The sequence below is a fragment of the Lygodium microphyllum genome, chromosome 10 (genome assembly GCF_053477565.2).
Source record: "Lygodium microphyllum isolate KBCC chromosome 10, Lygodium_microphyllum_v1.1.10, whole genome shotgun sequence".
NCBI classification, from domain to species: Eukaryota; Viridiplantae; Streptophyta; class Polypodiopsida; order Schizaeales; family Lygodiaceae; genus Lygodium; species Lygodium microphyllum.
Genome location: NC_141144.1, coordinates 33463596 through 33490837, shown reverse-complemented (window position 1 = coordinate 33490837; position 27242 = coordinate 33463596).

The window sequence follows — 27242 nt, the reverse complement described above, 5'->3', positions numbered from 1 at the left end:
CACACAACCTTTCTTGAAGATAGCCACTCTAACTTATGACAAAAGAACCTCTTTCACTCAACATAGATCAATAATTTGGCAGACAAGTACCATGCATCTAAAAGATTTTCGTTGATACCATGCTTCATCCATATGCAATGTCATGTCCTAGTGTGCTCAAAGATTTTTGACCAATTGTTAGCCATGTGTTTTGCATAGACATTCTTCTCATGCTTTCCCCTAGCATATTGTAGAATAATTGAGGAGACAGAACTGCGCTAACCCGTGCTTCTGCTCCTTTAGATATTGAACATAACCTAAATGATGCATTTCTGTGCATAGTCATCTATTTTTCATGAAATAAAACTTGGCATTTCAACCTCAAGGCCCATTGATTCATTATGTCGCGTTCTTTATGTTATATGATATTTTTCCATAGAACCACCCCCTAAATGGGCACTTTAATATGCAATGCATGTAGGCTGAGACTAAACCTCATGCCCCATAGCCCAGCATACATCTAAGTGTATTTTACTAGTTTTTTCTATTTTTATAGATTTAAAAATCATTTTTTTATTTTTGTGCTATTTTTCTCAATTATTTCTACTATAAATACTCATTATTTTGTACTTTTTTATTACACACAAACAAATACTAACAATGGCAATCATCATATACTATTTCATCCACATATAATATTTATTTCCACTATTTTTTAAAATTATTATCAAAACTACTTACTTTTGCGTGTTTTTCAATTTTGGATAATTACTTTCTCATTAATGTGATATCAGATTGTGCATTTTCTTTATGACCGCATTTAAACACGTCAGATGCTATGCTGATATCAAATTTCATGCCATAGGCACATCATTTCCATGATTGAACATAAAAATGAACCAACTTTTCATGAAAAACAAGACTTATTGAGATTTCTAGTCTTTTATATTTTTATAGTTGCATATATAGACAATAAATTGGTCTAAATTTAGTGTCTACTCAGTGTTGGTCATCACATCTTAGCATTAGTCTCATCTCATCTTCATCTACCGGTCTGCCATCTCTCATCTCAACCTTCTCTTGATGATTCCCACAAGAATAACCCACAGGAGAAGAGACAGAGAGGAGAGAGAAAGTGTAGAAATGGGTATTTTTTATCAAGCCACCATTTGTGGACCCGGATGCAAGGATGGAGAGTGAAAAAATGAGGAAGAATCATGCTGCCATCGGTTGGAATGGGTATTTTGATGCTCCATATCTCTCTCACCCCCCTTCTTCCCCTTCACATCAATCCACCTCCCCCCCCCACTTACTCCAAACCCCTTTCCCATTTGGCCATTTCTATGCTTTCCGCTACGAGGGCACCAAAACTTCCACATTTGGCATCTGAATTGTGATTTGAAAACTTTTGAATGTTTTTCTTAGACTCCTGCATTGCTTGGCACTTGTCGTTGTTGGTTTCGCTACTCCAAAAATTTTATAAAAATTCAAATCCACGGCGGTGTTGTGATGCTGCATGTCTACCACTGTAAACATGAGGGTAGAATTTTGTGCCAAGATTTTGGACTCTTAAGTCAGTGTCGTTATCAGTTTATTTTTCGTTGCGTGTTTCTTCTGTGTTTGCATTTGCATGACGCACAAGCACATGTAGTTAGGCTAGGCACAAATTCCTCAATGCATTCATATTTTTTGTGTGGAACATCGCTTGATTGATTGCAAATCATGGACTCAAATTTGCAAACTGCATGAGTGAAGGCCACAAAGTTCTTTTCCAAAGCATGATCTTTGATAGGGAATATTGCATGGAGAAACAAATTCATATGAAGAAATCCGATTTTGAAAACTTAGAACAGTCATGCATGTCAAGTGTTCAAGCCTACAAGAAGCATATGAAGAGTTTGATAAGCTGACAAGACGAAGCATTGCAAGCATTGCATCAAAGGGCATAATGATCATGATCATTGAATTGGTTATATGTATACTCACTTGGTCACAATTTATGAGATGCAAAAAGAATCCAAGGAAGAGAATGATCCATTTAATTTATACAAATTCCCATCTTGACTATGCCAAATGATGATTCTACTCATCTAGTTTCTGATTTGACTAGACATAATACTGAGGGCCAAATTTGTTGACCAACAACAGTTTTGTCAATTGTCCAATGATCCTCTATTCCTTTCACGATTAAAGAAAAGTGTGATCAGAAGAAAAGATCATGCGAATGTTTCAAATCAACTCTAAGCTAACTATGCAAATGGAAGAGCACGAGAACTAAAGATTATGACTTTGGAAGAGAGGAGGAGCATGTCAAGGTGGCCTACATTGATGAATAAGAACGTAATCTCTGACGTATATGAGGGAAAATTTATGAAAGCTTTTTGCTTTCAATTTGGAGCCGAATGATAAATTGGTGGAAGCTTTTCCGAAGCTTTTGTAAGCTGCAGCTTTTGTTGTTGCGGTGGCAAAGATCGATGGTGCTGATTATTTAAGAGGGTGGAGTATGTTGATGGTGGAGGGGGAAGACGACGAAGTGAAAGGGCGGGAATAAAGCTATTGCAGAGGGAATGAATGAAGAAGACAAAGAGGTGGTACGCAGAACGACACAAAGAAGCCGAAGGGTGGGTAAGCACGGTCGAAAGATGAATGATGAAGCTCACAAATGAATCTGACAATGAAGAATGCAGTAGGGAAGGATGGCAATGCAAAAAGGTGACGACGATACAAACAAGAGGAAGGTGAAAGAGGAATCGGACAGAGCAGAGCAGAAAAAAAACGAGGAAGGCAATGCGATGTTTACTTCTGATCCTGATTGCTATACCCACTACCATCGAAGGAAATTAGTTTAACAGCTTCACATTGTTCAGGGTGACGAGAAAGCGGTGACAAAGGAGCGAATCGCGGCATCAAAGAGCTCGGAGAAGCACACGGAAGGGGTCTCGCACTACAACAAAAAGGCCTCATAGACGCACATTTAGACACGATTTTTGAATATAGAGAAAATCTTACGGGTGCGTCTATCCGCCCGTCTATTTGCGCGTCTACCATTTCGCGTCTATAATCACATGTATCAATGAATTTACACGCAAAAATAGACGTGCAATAGATGTACATATATACACGCATATAGACACGCTGGTATACGCGCTTTTACAAGCACTGGTAGATGCGAATGGAAAACAAAAAATCTCATATTTAAAAAATATATATTTAATTTTCTTTTTAAATTTGAATTATGAAGTGCATGTATAAGCGCGTGTAATCTGCACTATAGACGTGCGTATAAACACGGATTATCTGCAATTTAGATGCGCGGATAGATGCGCAAAACAGAACTGGACAAAAAAAACCAGCAAGCATGTGCTCTCTGGTTTTTTTCCCCCCTCCCATATATCAGATTGTGCATTTGGGAAAAAGACAATGTATCTTATGGGCAGAAGAATTGACAATAAAAGTCCATGTATTCATTATAGGTCAAAAGCATTTACATGGGAAGTTTAAGTGCTTGCGACCTAAAGCGTGGCGGCAAGCAGTAGGCTCAAAGATGGATCATACATATACAAGAAAAGAAGGCCTCATGAGGAGGTATGGTGCTCCTCTACGAATCTGAAGAAGAAACATCTTCGCTAGTACCACCATGGCTACTAGCGTCGCTATCCCCCTCCTCGCTATGCTCCACATCCGGGTTCGCCTACACACACAAAAGATCAAGGTTGCTTACATAGACATGGTGGAGAAAAAGTTATAATTAGCTATACTTTTAATAGGAAAGTAAGAAAAACATACCTCCTCTGGCTGTCGAATCCTCATGGCCCGGTTGTATTGGTCCTCAATGGTGAGACCCTTCTCATAGAAGTGAAGCCATGTGGCTGCGTAGTTATGGCCTCGATGGTAACCTTCCTCTCTAGGAGTAGGTATCCTACCAATGATGGTAGTCTGCAAAACAATTATGATATATACAAACAATTATGAGTCACAATATATTAGAATAAAATATATAAAGAATTGAAAGAAATATAAATTTTAAAAAACTAGAAATCAAAATATACTTACAAACTCTGCCTCCCACGACTCTCTGCCGCCCGATCCGTAATGCGACGATCCCATGGTTTCCATTTGGATCCGTCACGCCTCTGTGTGCTGGCGACTCTTCACTTTCTCTGCTACTTTCTTCTTGGATTTCTTCCACTATATGCGGTGGCACATAGGTGGTTGGGTATAGGCTCCACGCCCCTCCTCTTGCCTCCGCAGTGAGTCCCTGGCCCATATCATAAGGTGGGATCTTTTGTTGTGAAGCATATCCCTCACTTTTGTGCGTCCCCAATCATCCGAGAATCGTTGACCCTCAAGATTTGGGTACCTCCTATGGACTGCCCTCAACACCTCCTGCCACAAGCCACTTTTCTGATTTTTGAAGGCAATGAAACAATCTTTATACATCGCATGCACGACGCTCCTCATGTACGCCATTACATCCCTTCCTTCATAATCATGAGCAATACCACCAGCATTTGTAACTCTATAGTACTAGCATACAACCTCCTCTACGTGATCTATTGGTGAGGGTGATCGCTCGCCACCTCCTAGGCAACCCCCACACAAGCCTCGTCCTCCCCCTCGACTCTCCCTCCTCCCTCTCTGTCGACTACCCTCTGCCTTGCTGGACGCAGGAGCTTCTGTAAATGCTGTGCTTCAGCCGATGCACGTACAAGTGCTGCACGTGGAGTACCTGCATATGGAGTACTTGCATGTGGAGTTTTGGAAGTAGTGCCAGGCAAAGACATCAGAGGCGTTCCAGACATGACACTGAACACCTCGTCTGCTATGGGAGAGCAGCAAGGTGTTTGGTCATCTCTCCCATGACGTCTTCCCTACTAGGAAAACCTCCAAAAAATGCATTGAACCCCCTGTCAAACAAGGACAACGTATCATTCATGCGATCCAAATCCGGGTCATTGCTAGATGAACCAGGATACGATATCTGCAAAAAAAACACGGGAAAAAGACAAATTTATTTGCATACAAAAATCATATATTACCTACATTTTCAAAGAGATTTTTTTAGACATTGAGCATAAAACTTAAGTGCTAATGCTTCTCATAAACAAGAAAATTGATAAACACAAACATGGGATTGGCCACATTCATCATTGCAAAAATAAATTGTTTACTATCAGAACTGGGAGACCTGGCACGTGTATGCCCGCGTCTAAATTGCAGGTTAGACGCCCCCTCAGACGCGCTCCCAAAGTCAACCTTCTGTCCAACGCATCTATATTGGCATCTAAGATGCAGCACAGATGCACTGTTAGACGCACATTCCAGGTGAATGCTCTGCACACGCGTATATCATCGCGTGTAGACTGCAGAGCACACACACCAGCACACGCGCTCTAAGACGCGCCCTCAGATGCTATGAGAGAAAACATTTTTCGCGTCTATATTTGCGTCTATACTGAAATGTATACGCGCTATCAGACGCGCTCGGTCGCCTGATTTCAGCCCAACGACCGCCATTGATGATTTACAAAATGCAATAAATAATGGAATCACAAATCCTAAATACACAGACAGAGCAGAGAGAGAAAGAGAGAAACAAAGAGAGAGAGAGAGAGAGAGACACAGAGAGAGAGAGAGAGAGAGAGAGAGAGAGAGAGAGAGACTCACCTTGGGTGTTTGGTGTGGTGGGTGGTAGCGCTTCTTCCTTCTCCTTCTTCCTCTCCTTGGTAAGTTACCCTCCCTTGATGCTTGCTTGCTTGCTTGCTGCTTCTTCTTGTTCTCCTCTCTCTTGTTCTCTCTTTTTTCCTCTCCTTGGCTTTCCTTTTTTCCTTCTTGTGTGTTTGAAATGAAAGAAGAGGTGAGTCATGAGGAGGTGAGGCATGAAGAGACTAGGTGAGGCATGAAGAGACTGCATGTTGGCTAAACTCAAGCTTCAGAAATGCAAAAAATGCAGGAAAGGAAAGGCGCAGTTTGAAAAGAAATGATTTAAGTATGGTTTGAATTTTGACGTGTGCATCTATTTTTGCGTGCATATGCCTGTCTATTGTTCAGATAGACGTGAGGATAGACGTGAATATAGACGCGAAAATAGACGCTAATATAGACGCGTAGGTAAACGCGAATATAGATGCATATTTAGGCTTTATCATAATTTTTTGTTTTTAAGATAAGTTTTAATAATGAATTCTTATCATAAGTTTTAATGTATTTATGATGATTTTTGTGTATTTAAAATTGAGATCTTATGTAAACATATGAATAAAAAATATTTTAATTTAATGTTGTTATGAATTAGGTTTAATCATGTCATCATCACCTAGTGCGGTGCATGCTGATGAGTCAATGAGCACATCCTCAAGTGAGGATGAAACATTGTGTCGTCATAATCGAGATGCATGGCTACGATGAAAAATTAAATGCATGTGTGATCGTTGTCAAGGGTGTATTTTTTGAGCACGTCGAATTGCAATGTCACACCTCAGCTTGTATGGAGAATGGGACCGAGAAAAATCACCGGTATTGATTGTTTTTTTTAACCACTAAGATTGCTAGTCTATGTTATGGAAATTATATATCAACGTACATGAAACTCCCTTTTGTGGTTGAGCAGGATGCGGTGCCACATCCTCAGATGCTCCCTCTCGGGCGTCGAGAGGCTGCAAAACGTTGACGCGAGGAGGCAGAGTCTTCAAGAAGAGTAGAGACTGACGACCATGATAGTAGCCCTCATGAAATGCCCTATCAAGTCGTAGAGGATGAGATTTTAGACAACATGGTACACCATCTATTTTCAGAACCAGTTTAGGGAGAAGGTCACTCTACAAAGCCAGACGATCCACTATATGTAGCATCATCTACTCTGTTGTATGAAGGTTGTACGTACTCCGTTTTTCGTGCGTCCCTCAAGATACTTAACTTGTAAACAATTTATGGATGGAGTAATGTCAGTTTGGATGCATTATTAAAGTAGGTATCAATTCAGTTTGGCTTATGAATCATAATATTAATTGTTCTATTTTGAAATCAGATAGAAATATATGATGTTGATGGTATTTAAACTCACTTTTAAAAATATATGTAGGTTATTATCACAAATGCTTCCAAAAGGAAACAAATTGCCAACTAAGAGAGAGCAAGCAAGACATTACTTCACATCTCTGGGAGGCCTCAATTATGTCAAGATCCATGCATGTGTCAATGATTGTGTCTTATTTCGTGGGATTCATGAGTTCGCACGAGAGTTTCCTGTTTGTGGCAAATCAAGATACGAAGTGGAGATGAAGTCAATGGATATGCCTCATAAGGTTTTGTGACATTTTCCGATTGTTCCACGTATAAAACTTATGTTCAAGTGTAAGTCTATTGGAAAGCTCATGTCATGGCATGCTATTCATCATTCAAGTGATGGAAAATGGAGGATCCTTGCAGACACACGGGCATGGCAACATATAGATAATTTGTGGCATGTTTTAAAAGAAGAGCCAAGAAATTTGAGATTTGGTTTAGGTATGGATGGAATCAATCCATTTGGCATCAAAAGCACATCATACAGTGTATGGCCAGTGGTATTGGTGAACTATAATATTCCTCCATCCATGGCAATTAAAAAGGGATATGTAATGTTGTCTCTTTTGATTCCTAGAAAGTATAAGGTCAAAAACATGGACATTTACCTAGAGCCTTTGATTGAAGAGTTAGAAATGTTATGGGAAGGTATTGAGGTGCAAGTTACAAGTGCATCTGCATCCTCTAGAGATTTCACATTGAAGACCATGTTGTTGTGGACCATGCATGACTTTCCAGGATACGGAGAGTGTTCAGGTACATGTATATAACTCAATATTTGAAATTCAAGACTTGAATCAATTGCATTTTATTAATTCACTTGTTTTTTCAGGTTTAACCACGTCAGGATATCATGCATGTCCTATTTGTGGTCCCTCTCTAGTTTCCTCTAGGCCGGCATGTTTAAAAAAGGTTATCTACGACAATCATGATCGATTTCTTCCTATTGACCATCCCAAATATGTTCTCCCTACTAATGGAATGACTCCACAATCTCTAACCATTCGAGATTGGAAGGAGAGATGGATTAATGCCGACAGCCACCCTCCACTCGGCATGAGTCGGTAAGAAGTGCATTTCTCTCGATTGACTTTAAAGTATTTAGCATGATGAATTGTTTACATAATATATTGTTTGTTTGTTAGGTTCTCTATATTTTCTCGTCTTCCGTACTGGACTGAACTCAAGATCAATCACGTGTTGGACCCCATGCACATATTCAAAAATGTTCTATCTACATTATGGGATCACTTGATAGGGGCTCGTGATTCAGTTAATGTAAGGGAGGATTTACGTAACATTGGTCGCATGAGATGAGCCTGGCCACGCATTGGACCTAGAGGAAAGATTGAGCTACCCCATGCACCTTGGATGTTATCAAAGAACGAGGAAGAAATAATGAAGGAACAAATATATAGCTCTCGAACACCCACAGGATGTATGAGATGTCTCAAGGGAGCCTTCATAAAGAAAAAGAAAAGAGGTGTGGAGCAACTATCTATTTTGAAGTCCCACGATTGGCACAAAATGATTCAAGTAAGGGTATCTCTAACCATGAATATAGTAATTAGTGGAGTAACTATGTGTAAACTTTGGGGTATGATGACTTTTTCCTCAACTAATCATTTGATCTATGAATATTGTTTACATTGAGCTCGTACTTCCTACTAGCATATCCCATTGTGTATCCAAAGATGTACATGATATCATTTACAAGATGGGAGAGCTTGTGAGGTGTGTATACATTGTATTTTTTCATTATATATCTTTGAATTTCTACACAAAAATAAACAATTCTCAAATACATCTTGACAGATACGTGAGCTTGAAGGAAATTGATCCAAACACATTGAAAGATGCTTGAGTATTATCTCTTGAGGTGGTTTGTTTGGTGGAGGAAATTTTTCCTAGATCCATTTTGACTACTCAATTACATTTACTCGTACATTTGATTGATGAGATCGCACTTTGTGGGGCAGTTCATGTAAGGTGGATGTTTTTTCTTGAGCGCTTCATGAAAACCTTGAAAGATTTTGTGAGGTAAAAAGCACGGCCTAAGGGAAGCTTGGTTGAGGGTTGGTTAGTGCAATCATCCCTTGTTTATATCTCTGAATATCTTCCTGAAGTGGATTCCTCTCAACCACGACTATGGAAAGATGATGAAGACTTCAGGATGACCTCTATAGTACCTCAAGGAAAAGGAATGAGTAAAGTGCTAACAAAAGAAGAACTTCGTAAGTTAAATAGTTTTTGTGTGCTCAATAGTGATGTAATGAGCAAATGGGTGACACTATATAATGAAGCAAGGGCAAGAAGAAAAAGCGAAAGACAAGAATTTTGCACTAGATATGGACGTAATGTCTCATTTCCAGATCATCTAAATGCGCTCCCACGTCATATTGATATAGATTGGTTACATGAGGAAATGGAGAGAATGGAAAAAGAGGAGGAAATTAATATATCTCAAGAAGAGTGGGAATACGCATGAGGTTGCTTATCAAAGGTGAGACATACTATCAATTAATTTGTTTCTATAAGTTTTATTTTATATAAATAATTGACATGTTTGATCTTTTATAATTTACGACTAGTGCACATTATTCAATGCACTTTGGTGTGAGGGTAAACATCTTCAAACTCAATGTATAGATGAAAAGAGAAATACCCAAGATTGTGGTGTCCTTGCTCACTTCGAGGATGCCAATGGTACCATGGAAGGTTATTGTGGCTTGATCCAAGATATTCTAACGCTTGACTTCAGACGATTCTTTATATATGAACTCGATGTGAAGTGATTTAAAGAAGTGGTAATAAATGGTGAGCATTACAAATCAGACATCATCCAAGTGGTTTTGTAATCATTGACTCTACAAAATTTCACCAAAACAAGAATGACACATTAGTACTACCTCAACAATGCAAGCAAGTATATATGCAAAGGCTAAATTTTTTATATGTATACATGTGATACATATACACAATATAATAAGTACTTAAGTTTTTTGCTTTTGTTTTTCAAATACAGGTTGTGTATCATCCAATGGTAAACAATAACCAATGGTGGTATGTCATCCCTATATCTAATCGCTCAAAACCAATATATGGTAATATTACCGACATGGAGATAGCAGATGACAATCCAACAATTAATGATGATGTGCACGATGACACCATAATGGATGATATGTGTGATATAGTACAAGATGAACCTTGCGAGGATGTTCAAGGAAACGCAGAAGAAGACAATAATGTGATTGTCGATGATATTGATGAAGTTATTGAGCAATATAGCAACACATCTGATAGTGGGATAGACTTATTTGTTTCGTTACCTCTTGGTAACATAGACCTAGAAGTAGATAGTTTAGCAAGGGCTGATCTCATTGAAGATGAGATGGATCATTCACTGTAACATACTTAATTTGCTTAATGATTCAATGCGTATTCCTAATTCTATGGTTTTTATCATGCGCACACGTGCATACTCAAGAATCAATAGTCAAGTTTAAATCTAAATTGAAATTTCCATAATAAAACGGAAGTATTTTTTATCATCTTGAAGTACGTAGAGAAATTACGAGATACATATTGCGATGCTTGCTACTAATTGTAAGGTTTCTATCGCTTGCCGCTAATTTACTTATATTAGGCTTGTCAACTGGAGGAACTGCCATTCATTAGAGAGCAATGAAAAAGTAATTATTAACTCTATTTTTAAAATTCAATGATTCAATGTGTATTCTTAATTCTATGGTTTTTATCATGCGCACACGTGCATGCTCAAGAATCAATTTCAGGTGGTTAAATAATTATTAACTTTGGTTTTTTAATTATGTGAATTGCAATTTTAGGTGGTTAAATAATTTTGTGTCTGCTGGCGCATCTATATTGGCGTCTACTTGCGCAGATATATAGAAGCAAAATTTGCATCTATTTACACGCATGTTTACACGCACTTTTAGACGCAATGATAGACACGCCCGACTTAGCGCGTCTAACATGCACGTCTATGCCTAGTTTCTGTTGTAGTGTCGTAGTCAAGGCCATTGTAATGGCAAAGAAGAAGTCTCAGTGGACAGCAAGTCGAGGGAGAGAAGTCGCAGAAGAGAGCATTGACGAGGGAGGAGGGTGACAGAGCACGAGGATGAGATGAAGATGACGTTGAAGCTACGAAGATCGGATTCTATGTGATGCTACTGCGACGAAGGAGTGCCGAGAGCGGAAGCTAGAGAAGGCCGACGGAATTAGTAAGATGACAGCAATATTGGTCAATGAAGGGCTGAGCTGTGTGTTTGCTAATGGTCGTTGCTATGCCTTTGGTGTGATCTGATATTACTATTTATAGCCATGGTGTACTTTGGTATAAATTTTCTCATCCATGGTATAAATGGTGCCCTTCCACTCGTTGCGGATTTGGTCAGAGTGATAAATTCCACAGTGTGTTACCTTGAATGTAAAGACACTTGAACCAATAGTCCTGTGGATGAAGAGAAATGAGGAAAAGAGATTCGTGCTTACATGTGCAACTATCCAAGAATGGAGACCACGGCCATGATCAATGATCATGAAGTAATTGTCCTCTATGGCTTATTTTGCTCATTAAGACATCAACAGTTTTGTCAAAAAGTCACTTGTCTTTTCTATAAAAGCTCAAGCAAAACATCCCTTACCTATTCAGATATTCATGGCCACAAGGATTGACAACAAGAATAAAGTATCAAAAAGTTCATTTCATTCACCAAAGCATGCTTCAATCAAAGCATATCAATTTTTTCCCACATACTCATCGCATGTCAACTTACAATTGTGTAAACCTCTATCCATACTTTCTCTATAAAACCTCTTCTCTTCTTCATTTTGTGAGTGGATCTCTTACCTCAGATGATTATTTCTTTGTATCTTGTTCCCAAATACAAAGCAAGTTTGTAACGTATCCTTGAACACTAATGTATTTGAATCTTCTACTCCATCTAAATGCCTTAAAATTGAGTTTTCTTTATCATCCTTTCCTTCCATCTTGCTAAGCGTCCCTACAGCGAGCGACGTCACGAACTCCGAGCATGAATTTTGTGTGACACCTGGTGATCCGGACGTGAAAGCGTCACTTCTGATTGTTGAGATGGGAGACTCTTCGAATACAACACCCAATTTATCATCAAGTGCTTCTTCCTTTTTGACTGATAAGATGAAGAATTTATTGCAAACTCTTTCTTCGGCCATTATAATGCTGAATCAGCAGATGCAGTTATCTATGCTACAGCAGCAATAGCTACGCCAACAATAATCGGATCAACAACGAATGCTACATCAAGAACAAGAGCATACACATGGAGCAACCAAAGCAATTGAGGCCGTGGTAAGTGAACACAAATTATTTGATGGACGGAATGTTTCAGCTTATCTTAAAACATTTAAAAGCCAGATGTGCTTCTTTGGAGTTCCTACCAGCTTGAGCAACTATTTCTTATGACTTGTATGCCTACTTTGCGTGTTAGAGTGACTAATTTATTTGTGCAAGATTAAAATTGGAATTTCTTCAAAAATGCGCTCAAAGATGAATATTTCCTAGAGGATTATGGTATTACTACTCGGAAGACATTCAAAGAGTTGGTCTATCAGCCCAACAAAGGACTTGTTGCTTCCGAGTTATTATGCGAATTTGAAGATCATTACAACCAATTGGATGCACTTGAGCAAAGAGCCCTAAACTCGGAGAAGGTGGATTTATCCTTGTAGGTGTCTGCTCCTGCACTACAAGACGAGTTGGGAGAGCTTCTTGAAGATCGTATGCAGGCTATGGGATTGAAGATGGATTGGTAATATGTTGTCGATGCGGTTTCCACATTCACAAAGAGGTGGAGATGGAAGACTCGCTTACAAAACGGTATGCAAACACCTCTAATGATGTCTTCTCCGACCTCCACTTCTCCTACTGCTCCTTCCACTTCTTCTCCTACCTCTCATCCCATGTATATGCCTACTTCTATGCCTATTCCTATGCCTATGCCTATTCCTATGGCAGTTGGTAGACCATTTGCTAAACCAACTGTCGAAGACATGGTGGAAGAAATTTCAAAGAACTTGAAAGATCTGCAAATAAAAATGGCCAGAAGAGATCTACAACCACTTAACCGAGTCCCAAATTCTGTTCCATCCTCTTCTGCTCCTATGAATTCTTCCATAAACGATCGTGTTCGCTGTTGCATATGGTGTGATAATCTAGACCATGAGCGTAAGGACTTTCAAGACTATGAAGAGGGGAAAAGACTGAAGTTGGTGGTTTGGTAGGACAGGATGATATGTCTTGGAGATACAGAGCAACCACTTAAAATAAATTTTGACAAAGGAGGTATGAAGAAATTATTGGAGGAATCTCTCTTACATTCTTCTTATGTGAAGCAAGAGGCTACAAGAGAAGCTGCTGCTTATGGTCTTCAACTGGAACAATTACTGAAAGATAAGTCTCCTTTATGGTCATATGCACTGCATGCAGAAAAAGAAAGGTAAAGCTTCATCATCTAAACTTTCATTCATAGGAGATGCCATTAGAAAAGGGACTAGATGGAATGATCACGTAGATGTCTTCTCTATCTATGCTTATATTGCAAAATCTCAAGAATTTGAAGCACTTGTTGAAGAAAAGCGCAAAAGAGATAATGATCAATCTGAAGGATAAAAAAGGGCAACTAGGAGAACTGAACAGGTTCTTCAACCTTCTTCTTCAAGACCCGAGCAAAGTATGGCCGATGTACAGAAACCAAAAGTACAAGAAGATCAAAAGGCCCTGAAGACAAAGGATTCGAAGCCGAAGAAGCAACCTGGACTCAAGCTACTATCCGACATTGAGACATCCACAGACTTGAAAAATGTACTTGAGGATGGAATTCTTAATTGCAAAATTAAATTTACACTTGGAGAAGTTTTGTGGATTTCAAAAAGGGAGTTTCATGATGTTATTATTGACATCATAAAAAAAGCACCAAATTATGGAAGAGCCAACACAGGATATGATCCATCGAGAGGCTTTAGCTATTTCCGAGGCTATTATCTATGGATTACAGATTGAGGAGGTTGATTGTGAAGAAGAGACCATTGAGGAGCCTACAGATGGAGCTCTATGTATCCAGTCTAAAAAGTCTCTTCATCCTTTACTGCACCTCATACAGTATTAGGAGAGCGATGATGCGCCTAGATTGTTGCCTCGTAGCCATTTTCTCGAAGTCACTAGGGGCTCGTGCAACTACAGAAACTATCATCAAGCTTCGTGAGATTGAGACTCCTTGTGTTGCTCTTTTGGATCATGGTTCCCAGATTAATGTAATTGTGCGAGGTTTATATGAAATTGGTAGATGGCCAGTTGATGTTGATCATGGTTGGTGCATGCGTGCGGCCAACAACCCTGTAGGAGAGTTGTATGCTACTTGTCCAAATCTGAAGATTGCTATTGGAGATGTGGGTGAGTCTTATCATTTCTTTGTTCAAAACTATTGTTTCTATCCTATTATTTTGGGGCAGTCATTTATTGCTGAGTCTTGGATGGAGACTAAGGTTTTGGATGATGGGTCTACGTATGCACGGATCCGAAGCAACAAGGATAGGAAGAGAGCTATCTAGTTCATGACTGTTTGCATCAATCATCAGAGGAATAAAGATTCTTTGAGGGATTCCCCTCTTCTAGCAGGAGAATTGGATTTTTGCTCTGTACCACTGTCTTGCCAAACGATGGTGGTACGAGTCAGAGAAAGCTATCGCCTCTTGGTAGCGGTAGTTTTTTCTCATGTGTTTATGGTGTATCCATTGAAAGTACTTCGTGTTTTCAGCATATTTCTGATATGCCTACAGCTTCCAGAAAGTATGTAAAAAGAAAAGAAAAAGAATTGATGATTGCAGGTGTTTTGCAGGAAGAAGACCGGATAGATGGTCTCTATGATGGTCTTTCATGCTCAGATACCATGGAAGAACTTTTGGTATTACTACATGCTAACAATCAAGAGTTGACATATGTCTTACAGGTTCATTCTTTGGCGATGTATTGTGAGATTGCTGATTTCATGCTTCAAAAGAATTTGGGTGTTGAGGATTCTTAGCAAAAAGTATTCCTTGTTGACATATTTCAGCAAAAAGATTTGGGTGTTGTTGTTTATACACAGTAAAATTTGTGTTTATCAGGGTATTTTCATCGAGGGGTGAAATCTACAGGTTGTAGCAATGAAGCTAGAGTTCAAACAAAATATAAGACTGTTCACAAAAAAGTTAGGTAAGTACGATAGTCATTACCACTGTTTTTATTGGTTTTTTAGTGGCTTTTCTCCTTATTGGTTTTTGATATAGTCTCCTGAACTAGTGCTTTCCTCGGAACCAATGCATTTAAAAAACGATGTATTTACTTTCAAATAAGATTGACTATATGAAAGACACTTTATTCTTAAATAGCTTTCTTGCATTTAATGGGTGTTGGGACAGACCCAAGCCAGTTGTAGGACCGCTACCTTTGGACAGTGATGAGATGATTAGGAGAGCTGCTATGCAACCTCCTTTGCAAGATCTTACTGGTATCGCAAACATAAGTTTTCAGCTGAGACATTGAAAGAGATGAAGAATTGGACTGAATATTTTCTATTTCTTAAAGAGGTAACATGTTTTGAAGAGATGTTATGTAGACATGAAAAAGCTTTTGCTTTCTTTCCATATGAGATTGGATGCGTTGATCCTAGGGTTGTGACACCTATGGTTATTTTAACCATTCTGCATGTCCCTTGGAATCTACGGCCTATGAGTGTGCCGAGGGCTCACTTTCCCAACTTGGTAGAGCTTTTGAATGAGTGGATCATGATAGGAATTTTAAATCATCTTCAGCTCCATATTCCAACACATGGTTCACAATTCCTAACAAGAATGGGACAGCCAGATTCATATAGGACTTATAGCCAGTAAACAAGGTCACTACTCAAAATGTTGGTACTGGACCTATTGTGGATGTGTTCGCTGAAGCTTTTGCTGGACGTTGTCGGAGTGCATAGGGTTGAAGGTCACCACAGGGGTTTGGCAAGAAAACTGGACAAGATAGATGGAGATATGTCTTCACGAGATGGGGGTTCAAGAGCTTAGACTCCGGAGATGATAGAGATAAGAGAAGGGTTGAAGATAGATTCAAGGAAAGGAGTAGAGGGAAGAGAAGGGGTTGGAAGAAATGGAAGACGTTGAAGAATACTCCCAAGAAAAAATTAGAAAATATAGAAGAATACTAACAAAGATGAAGCCTGTCAGTTTATTCTAGCATTATGAGAGGATAAAACTCTAATAGACAAAACCATGTATAAAATATTACCTTCCTCTATACTGCTCAGATCGCCAATTTGATGCCTCCATTGGCTCTGAAAGGGGCGTTAAATACCAGGACACCTGGCCAGAATTCTGCCATATCACTCCTTCTTTATCTTCCACTTTGGAGTATTGTTCACTGCCTAAAAACAACGATCAAGCGTCGCGCGATTTTGTCAATCTCTCTTTTTACATAAAATCCTCTCAATTTTGCTGAAAGCTGCATGCTTTCTTTTACATATCATCCTAATCTAGAAGTTGTCTATAGTTTTATGGATTTTTACAAAAGATAATATCTAGAATATCAAAAATTGGTTAAAACTTGTCCAAAAATCTAATATTTTTGAACCATGGACACTAACACTAATGTCTAAAATGGCATTGACTCTCTAAGTCAATAAGAAAGCCACACTCTATATTTTTTTACATGGTGTGCACGTAGCGGCAAGACATTCACCCCCTCCTAACCTGCACATCCTGTGGCAATGCCAAAGTCTTACGGATCTGTAGTGTCAGAAGAAGTATCTTTTGCCATGTCAATGTCTTCATCTTCTGTCTCTTCTTCTTCTATGTCTTTCTGCTTTGGAATTATATCCAAGTTTTCTAACTCACATGTTGAACTTTCTCTTCATTTGAAGAGCTTGATTCTTTTTTCTACTATGGATATCTTTATATTGGTCCCATCTAATTCGGCCAATGAATATGTGGCATTGTCATGAACGAGCTTTACCACATACGGGCCAAACCAACACTTTACCATTGTCCTAGAAGTATTGTATTGATTGTCTAGGCTACCGTCATAGATAAGGACCCAGTCATTTTCTTGAATTGCTCTTGGATGAAGTCGATGTCTCTTATCAAATCTTCTTTTATTCTTTAGTCTTACTCTCTTTAGCTTCTCAATAGCTGCTTGAATATCGTTAGGCCTTCTTTCTAGCTTCCATGTGCACAAAGTCAGCAACTCTTCTCTATTGATGACTTCCTCCCAAGGTAGAAGACTCTATGTGAGAATAGATTCTTCAATTGGTATAATTGGTTGTTGTCCATGCATAAGTTCAACTGGCATATAGCTAGTCACTATACTGTGAGTAGTCCGGTCAGCCCATAATGCAAAAGGTAGCATTTTAGGCCATTCTTTGATATTTCCTCTACAAGACTTTGCTAGAGCTTTGAGAATAGGCTGGTGCCCTCTCTCACTTTTCCCATTGCCTTCAGGGTTGTAGGCTAATGTTAAAGCCAACTTAATACCCAATTGAGCAAAGAAGTTGTGTGCCTCATTAGCATCCAACTCTCCTCTATCTACAATTACTTTACCCACACAACCATATCTACAAAACACTTCTTCAAGCAAAAAATGACAAATAGCTTGAGTGGATTTGGTTGGTAAGGCTTTGCCTTCAACTTGATTGGTTAGATCCTCTCTTGCAAGCACTAAATATTGCATTTCCATATTCGTGTAGTAGGCATAGTTATAATATCAATAATCCATCTATAATGTATAGACAAAGGATAAGTTTGTTGTAACCCATCTCGATGCTTAACCATAGAATACATTTGACACACATAACAGGTTTCAAAAAAATGTGCTATATCCTGATACATGTTTTGCCCCAATATTTTTCTTTGACTTTACTAAAGGTTCCCCATATGCCTCTATGGCCAGCCCACAAACTTTCATGAAATTCCTTCATTACATGTTGTTGCAATCTTCTGTTACCTAAAACTCGGACAGGCGCTCCATTCTTCTTCTTTGCGTGCTTCCATAGATGTCCTTCTTTAAGAAAAAAGCCATAAGCTTTCCTCTTGATATGCTTGAACTCCTCATCAGTCGAAGTCTCCTTCTTCTTCATTATGCTCAAATATTGGCTGATCTTCAGTCAATCTTCTTCATAGTCTTCTTCAAGGAAATGAACTAGAACTTGAGCAATGTAATGAGCATGCTAGCTTCTAGTTGACCACCCTGTTGTTTTCAACTTTGGACCGGTATATGCAGTACCTGAAAATGTATTTTCAGGAGCCACGGAATGAAATTCAACAAGTATAGATTCTTAAGCTTCATCTTCTTCCATCAACTCTTCTTCATTGTCATATCTTGCATGTGATAGCATGTTAGCAAGTGGATTCACCTTTTTTGCAATATGCTTTAAATCGGGATTGAGAGATTTAATATACGCAATCCATCTTAGCATAGCAATGTCGGGTGTAGAGTAGTTGGCAATCATGCCCAAGAGTGGAAGACAAGCAATTTCTAACACTACGGAAGCACTTATAAAGTATTCACGATCACACTTTAATACGGTTACAACTCCTCAGAATTCCCTTATTACTTGTGCATACCTTCTTTGACGTTCATTGAGAACTTTTTCTCCAAAACGAATTGCATACCTGTTACCTTTCAAGATCCTCTTGGCCAACAGCCCATCCTATCCCAATGGGACTTGTATCCACAGTAAGGTGACCATTTGAATAATCAGCCCTTTTAAGAGTGGGGGCTGAAATTAATAGCTTCTTTAATTTACGCATAGTGAGAGTATGCTCATTACCCCAAGAGAATCTTTGGCCTTTTCTTAATAATTGATAAATATTTTCAGCTACATTAGCAAAATGTGGTATCTATATGAGATAGAGTACGCATGCCCCAATAAATCTTCTTACTTCTAAAATATTTTTTTATTTTCTTGCATTTTGCTGATGGAATCTATCTTGATTGGCAAAGGTTTGCGTCCATAGGGGCCACATAGATGACAAACCACTAGGACTTCTTCTACTCCAAAAAACAACTTAGCTCCAGAAAGAGTAAGATATACTTCTTCTAGCCTTGTTAAAATCCTATCACATTCATGAATATGGTTAACTACAAATGTCCTGCAACCATCTTCGTCAAGATCCTCATTATTTCATTGAATTCACATCCCTTGATAGGTACATCATCAAGAAATGGAAGAGTAAATTGTGGAATAAAGTCCCTTAAGACTTTGTGCATGGCATTCATCATATGGGCTACAGAGTTTATTGCATCTTGTAGTAGAGTGCACATGCAGACCAATCCAAGAGGTGTCTTCATTGTGGTAATGTCTCGGATTTTTAATGAAAGGTGAAATTGGTCATATCCTAAATATAGGTCACCCATAGAATAAATTTCTCTACCTGCAAAAGCTTCAGCAAATTCGTTAACAATTGGACCCGAACTAACATTTCGAATTGTGACACGATTAGCAGGTTGTAGATCTTGAATGAATCGTAAAGATTCATTTTTCTTGGGCACGATAAACCATCGGTTTGAGTAAGGTGCTGATGAAGGTTCTAAAATCTTCATTCTGATCTTCTCATTTAGAAGTTCCAATAATTTGGGCAAATGCGCCCTTGGAACAGAAATAGGCTTGAGGTTCCAAGGCACATGTGGGACCATAAAAATGAACATAGGAGCCACAATATTTGGATCCACATAACCTATTTCACTTGGTTGAAATGCAAAAGCTTTTCAATGTTTCATTAGCATTTGCATAAAATAGTGTTTTTTAGCCGACGAAAGAAAAGATTTTTCATCTATTGTGAGCTCTTTTATACTTTCAAATGTGAACTTGTGACCAATGTTGGAAGGATCACGAAGACTTGGCTGATATGTTGCCCTATCAGCCACTCCTTTACTTTCAGGAGGCAATGGGACTGCCATAGGCTTGACTTTCTTATCCACCATATTATATTTTGTCTCCACTTGCGCTTCAGCCTTGTTGAGTAAACCAATGTCTTTCTGCTCAACAAATTCTTGAATTGTTTGATAAAAATCCAATGTACATACTTCTATGGACTGATTTTCAGCCTGATTTTCTGTACGAGCAGCCGCATATATTTCAGCCAATGTGTCAGTTGTAATCAGTCTTAAAAAAATGCCTAAAATATCTTCATTTTCAGCCATCATGTCATAAGTTTTCAGCTTCCTTTTTACATGACATAAGTATTTTCTTTTAGTTTTGTTCATGGTTGAAAGAGACTTATAACAACCCATACTATTGGTTGTACATACATACATATTTACTAGAGACACAGTTTCTGTAGCATAAGGAGGTTTAATCTTTGTACATGACACATTGCCATAGCCAGCATTACAGCCCAAAAAACCCTTCAATTCTCGAGCACACCATGTAACAAAATCTAGAGTGTGGCAGATAATCACATAGTCGATCTCTGTTTCAATGATGGTTAACACACACAGTAAGAAATTGGACAGCTCGTTCATTATGCTTACTTCAGATTCAACCATAGGAAGAACCATCATTAAGAGCTTTTGTTTCCAAGCGGGCTTCAAAACTGTAAGGTTGCCCAAGAATGATAGGGTAACTATAAGAGTCCTGAACAAAAAAGTGAAAATTGTCTTTTATGTCTCCAATAGTTACCTGCACATTAGGACATGTAGCATATAACTCTCGAGAAGAGTTGTTTGCAGCTCTCATTCGCCAATCTGGATCAACATCTATGGGCCATCCGCCACTTTCATTGAGACTCCTTGCCATGACGTTTATCTCCGAGCCATGGTGTAAGAGTGCAATACATAGTGTTTATTTTTCTCCAATCTTGACGACTATCTCCATTATTGCTCTTGCCCAATGCGTACGCCAGTAGTGACTGCTTGGAATGAACCGAGCATCTTCTTCCTCATGCATGTGCTGTAGACGGCATTCTTTTTTAGGGGTGGGTTGCCCAACTGGTTTGGGCCAGCCGATCATTACATTTTCAGCTTTCACTTCTTTAATTTTTGCATTCATGCTTTCTTTATCTTCAACTTCAATTGCTGTGATTAATTCTTTAACTGCTTCAAGATGAGTTCCTTGTGAAGTCAGCCTATCTTCATCCTACATAAAAACTCGAAGAACTTGCAAAAAAGCATGCACTATTTCTTGAGCTTCATCACTAACATATTGTCTTTTCCTTTTGATTACATTAATAATTACATCATGGAATTCACGTTTGGCAATTCCAAGAATTTTGCCTAAGATGAATTCAATTTTGATTCCCAGAACTCATTTCTCTAGGACTCGTTTGAGATCGGTTGTAGATTCTATGTGAGACTGCAATTTGTAGCCTAGCTACTTGCCTTTCTTCTTTTCTTTGGTTTTCTTTGTTTATGGCACATCTTCCATCTCTTGATCTAGGGTTATATTTTCAGCAAGCTTTGGTTGTTCATGTGTTCTTTTAGTTACCCATTTCGGAGGGCCAGAAGAGAAAGGCCCTGGTTCCTCTTCTCTTCTTCTCTTTTCTTCAATCAAGACTTCTTTATGATTGACGTCAGCCAAATGTGCACTAACTTGCGTTAGCCGAATCTTCTTTGGCTACTTTACCAGGTTCCAGTTGATCTAGTGCATGCATCCATAATTTAGATTGCACATTAGCTTTACATGCTTCAATTTGCACCCCATAGGTAGCTACATCAATTGCTGCGTGGGTATTCTTTACAACTAAATCTTGTAATCTTCTCTTCATTGCACTATTGCCAAAATTTTGCTCTAGTGGAAGACCAGTTTCAGCTGCATGAAATTTTCCGTCTTTCCAAAAGACAAGCTTCTGTGCTTCAGCCTCAGAGAAGGCAGAACACTCCCTCTTGTCATGTTGTTGGCTGTCACACAAAATACAGCGCCTCTTAAATCCTTCTCTCATGGGTCTTTGAGTTGATGATCGACCGCATTCTTCAATTTTGACATCCGCTTTCTCCATCTTGGAACTAGTTTCTGTAAGATTGAGATGAAGGTCATGCATGCTTTTAATGACTTCATCCATGATATCATTTTATTAGAAGGAACAGAAGAATAAAGAGTTGGTTGATTAGTCAAAGGAATAGGGGATTTGGAAGGTGGAATAAGCTCCATCAATGGAGTTCCTGAAGTTGAAGTAGAGCCCAATCTTAGTTGCATCTACTCTCTTCGAGCAATCATGTTAACTACATCAGTAACATCTATCCATGCAATCTTGACTCCTAATTTGGAGGTAGCATCTTCTAGGCGATCAGCAAGCTTTCTTGTAGAATGGGATCTACAGCCTTGAGGAATAATTCAATCTTCTGGCCTTCCATACTTTGTTGGTCTTCAGCATCAAGTTGTCCAAATTTACTTTCAAACTCATGATATAAAGCTGTTGCAGCTAAACCTTTGTTGGGTTTCTCAACCCAATCAGTGAAACTTTGCTCTAGAATCTTCTAAGAAGAATTCTTTATGTAGGGCTTTTTTGAATGCAGCCCAATCCGCATCATGCTGAAAAGGACCATGGATTCTTCCTTAAAGACCATGCTTGGCTCGTCTGGAAAAATAGCGGCTCCATGCATGTTGCGGTACACTAAAGAAGAGCATTTTCTCAACATACAAACAAATGAAAACATAGACATTTTGACCATTAAATTTTTTCAATTCACACCCAACTTATTCTCGGGCCTTGATAGCTGTGGAATCAATCTTCTCTTCTTCTTGACTTTGTTGTTGTTGTTGTAACATTTGTATGCACACCAACTGTTGTAGAGCATCTCTTGAAGAATCCCCCATCTTGGAGTTTTTTTAAAATGACCTTCACGTCGGGTTCACCAATGTCGCAGCGCGTAGGGTTGAAGTTAACCATAGGGGTTTGGCAAGAAAACTGGACAAGATAGATGGTTCAAGAGCTTAGACTCTGGAGATGATAGAGATAAGAGAAGGGTTGAAGGTAGATTCAGGGAGAGAAGTAGAAGGAAGAGAAGGGGTTCAAAGAAATTGAAGACATAGAAGAATACTCCCAAAAAAAGAATTAGAAAATATAGAATAATACTAACAGAGATGAAGCCTATCAGTTTATTCCAGTATTATGAGAAGATAAAACTCTAATAGATAAAAACGTATATAAAAGAATATCTTCCTCCATGTTGGATAAAAACGTGTATAAAAGAATATCTTCCTCCATGTTGCTCAGATCGTCAATCTGATGCCTCCATTGGCTCCAAAAGGGGGGTTAAATACTAGGACACCTCGCCAGAATTCAGTTAGATCACTCCTTCATCTCCCACTTTGCAGTATTGTGAAAACAGAGATCGCACGTCATGCAATTTCATCAATCTCTATTTTTACTTGAAATCCTCTCAAATTGGCTGAAAGCTACATGCTTTCTTTTACATGTCATCCTAATCTAGAAGTTGTCTATAGTTTTATAGATTTTTACAAAAGATAATATCTAGAATATAAAAAATTGGCTAAAACTTATCCAAAAATCTAATATTTTTGAACCATGGATACTAACACTAATGTCTAAAATGGCATTGACTCTCTAAATCAATAAAAGAGCCACACTCTAGATTTTTTTACACAGTGTGCGCATAGCGGCACGACAATGTGCTATCTATTCTCTTGGTGATCTTTATTCCAGATATGATTAGTTCCAGCTTGCCCTTGAAAGTAGAGATTTGACTACAATGAAGAAACCCTTAGGCCTTGTCTGAATGTTTATGCTTTCGTAAGGAGCTACTAATTCGGCTGCTCATATGATGAATGGGATGAACAATGTTCTACGAGATCTTATTCCTGAGCTTACTATGCCTTTCATTGATGATTTACCTATTAAAGGTTGCTTGAAAGAAGGAAAAGATGATTCTTTAGATGATCATGGATTCAGGTTCTTTGTGGCTTCACATATTAGAGATGTTGAGAGGATTCTTTGAAGATTGGAAGAAGTAAATTTGACCTTGTCAAGGTTGAAGTCAATTTTTGGTGCCAAAGAGGTTTGGATTGTTGGTCATGATGTATGGACAGAAGCCAGTTATGCCTATAGAGACTTGCACACTTATTTGGAGTGCTTTACTATGGCAGCTGGAAGAGATGTCTAGAGAAGATATTTTGGCTCTTCGTATTCGTCAGTTGAAGAGAAGACCTGAAGATATTGAAAGAGAAATTCAAAAGCTCAAAGAGGTCAGAATTCGGAACAAAGATCACTTCGATAGTAGACACAGATTGAGGCCTAAAGAGATTAAAGAGGGAGATTGGGTGTTGGTCTATGACAGCAGTCTAGACAACTAGTATAGTGCTTTCCACAAGGTTTCCAAACGATGGTTTGGGCCCTATCCAGTGCAGCATGTCCATGACAATGCTATATATTTCTTAGTAGAACTTGATGGTACAGCCTTGCGGATTCCGATTGCAGGGAAGAGAATCAAACTCTTCAAGAGAAGAGATGCTACAGTTTATTCAGTCGAGGAGTTTGATGATGCGATTCATGATCAGCTTGAGACAAAAGGAGACGAAGATGAAGATGTGGACATTGAAGATAATTTTGCAGAAGATGAAGAGATTGCATTGACCATCGAGCTTGGCGGTGATGAGGATGGGTAGCTGTGGCCCATCTCAAGGATGTGCAGGTTTGGAGGGGGCGGATGTTGTGACACTGCACGTCTACCACTTTAAACCTGAGGGTAGAATTTTGTGCCAAGATTTTGGACTCTTAATTCAACGTCATTATTAGTTTATTTTTCGCTGCATGTTTCTTTTGTGTTTGCATTTGCATGATGCACAAGCACATGTAGTTAGGCTAGGCACAAATTCCTCAATGCATTCATATTTTTTGTGTGGAACATCGCTTGATTGATTGCAAATCATGGACTCAAATTTGCAAATTGCATGAGTGAATGGGCTTCTTTTCCAAAGCATGATCTTTGATAGGACACATTGCATGGAGAAAAAAATTCATATGAAGAAATCCGGTTCTAAAAACTTAGAAGAGTCATGCATGTCAAGTGTTCAAGCCTACAAGAAGCATATGAAGAGTTTGATGAGCTGCCAAGATGAAGCATTGCATTGCATCAAAGGGCATACTGATCATGATCTTTGAATTGGTTACATGTATACTTACTTGGTCACAATTTATGAGATGCAAGAAGAATCGAAGGAAGAGAATGATCCATTATACAAATTCCCATCTTGACTATGCCAAATGATGATACTACTCATCCAGTTTCTGATTTGACTAGACATAATACTGATGGTCAAATTTATTGACCAACAGCAGATTTGTCAATCGTCCAATGATCTTCTATTCCTTTCATGATTAAAGAAAAGTGTGATGATAAGAAAAGATCATGCAAATGTTTAAATCAACTCTAAGCTAACTATGCAAATGGAAGAGCATGAGAACTAAAGATTATTACTTTGGAAGAAAGGAGGAGCATGTCAAGGTGTCCTACGTTGATGAAAAAGAACGTAATCTCTGACGTATACCAAGGAAAATTTATGAGTACTTTTTTCTTTCAAATTGACACCGAATGATAAATTCGTGGAAGCTTTTCTAAAGCTTTTGTAAGCTATAGCTTTTGTTGCTGCGGCAAAGATTGATGACATTGATTATTTAAGAGGGTGGAGTATGTTAATGGTGGAAGGGGGAAACGACGAAGCGAAAGGGTGGGATAAAGATGCTGCAAAGGGAATGAACGAAGAAGATGAAGAGGTGGTATATAGAACGATGCAAAGAAGCCAAAGGGTGGGTAAGCATGGCCGAAAGATGAACAATGAAGCTCACAAACGAATCCGACAACAAAGAATGCAGTAGAGAAGAATGACAATGAAAAAAGGTGACGACGACAGAAAAAGAGGAAGGTGACAAAGGAATCGGACAAAGCAGAGTTTAAAAAAAAACGTGGAAGGCAATGAGAAGTTTCCTTCCGATCTTGATTGCCACACTGGCTGCCATTGCGAACGGCATTCAACAGACGACTTTTGATTTTTCGTGTGACGTTGATCTCACTAAGACTGACTTCAACAAATATTTGGCTAAAAAGAAGGCAACACTAGATCAGGTATGAATTGACAAACTAGCCTATATGTTTAACGACTTCACAATGTTCAGGGTGACGAGAAAGTGGTGACGAAGGAGTGAGTCACCGCATTGACGAGCTTGGAGAAGCACATGGAAGGGCTCCTGCAATCGAGGCCATTGTAACGGCAAAGAAGAAGGCTCAGTCGACGGCAAGTCGAGGGAGAGAAGTCGCAGAACAAAGCATGGATGAGGGAGGAGGGTGATGGAGGATGAGGACGAGATGAAGACGACGTTGAAGCTATGGAAAGTGGATTCTATGTGATGATGCTGCGACGAAGGAGTGCCGAGAGCAGAAGTCGGAGAAGGCCAATGGAATTACTAAGACGATGGCAATATCGATCAATGAAGGGCCGAGATGTGTGTCTGCTAATGGTCACTACTACGCCTTTGGTGTGAGCTGATATTACTGTCTATAGCCATGGTGTATTTTGGTATAAATTTTCTCACAACCATGAAAACAGTATAGCCTTCGATAAATGGTTCCCTTCCACTTGTTGCGGATTTGGTCAAAGTGATAAATTCCACCGTTCATTACCTTGAATCTAACAACACTTGGACCAATAGTCCTGTGGATAAAGAGAAATGAGGAAAAGAGGCAGGTGGTGACATGTGCAGCGTATCCAAGAAGGAAGATGATGGCCATGATCAATGGTTGTGAAGAAATTGTCTTCTATGACTTATTTTGCTCACTAAGACATCTGCCGTTTTGTCAAAATGTCATGTGGCTTTTTTGTAAAAGCTCAAGTAGAACATCACTTACCTATTTAGATCTTCATGGCCACAAGTATTGACAACAAGAATAAGGCATCAGGAAGCTCATTTCATTCACCAAAGCATGCTTTAATCAAAGCATATCAACTTTTTCCCACATACTCATCACATGTCAGCTTATAATTGTGTAAACCTCTATCCATATCTTCTCTATAAAACCTCTTTTCTTCTTTATTTTGTGAGTGGATCTCTTACCTCGGATGATTATTTCTTTGTACCTTGTTCCCAAATACAAAGCAAGTTTGAAACTTATCCTTGAACACTAATGTATTTGAATCTTCTACTCCACGTAA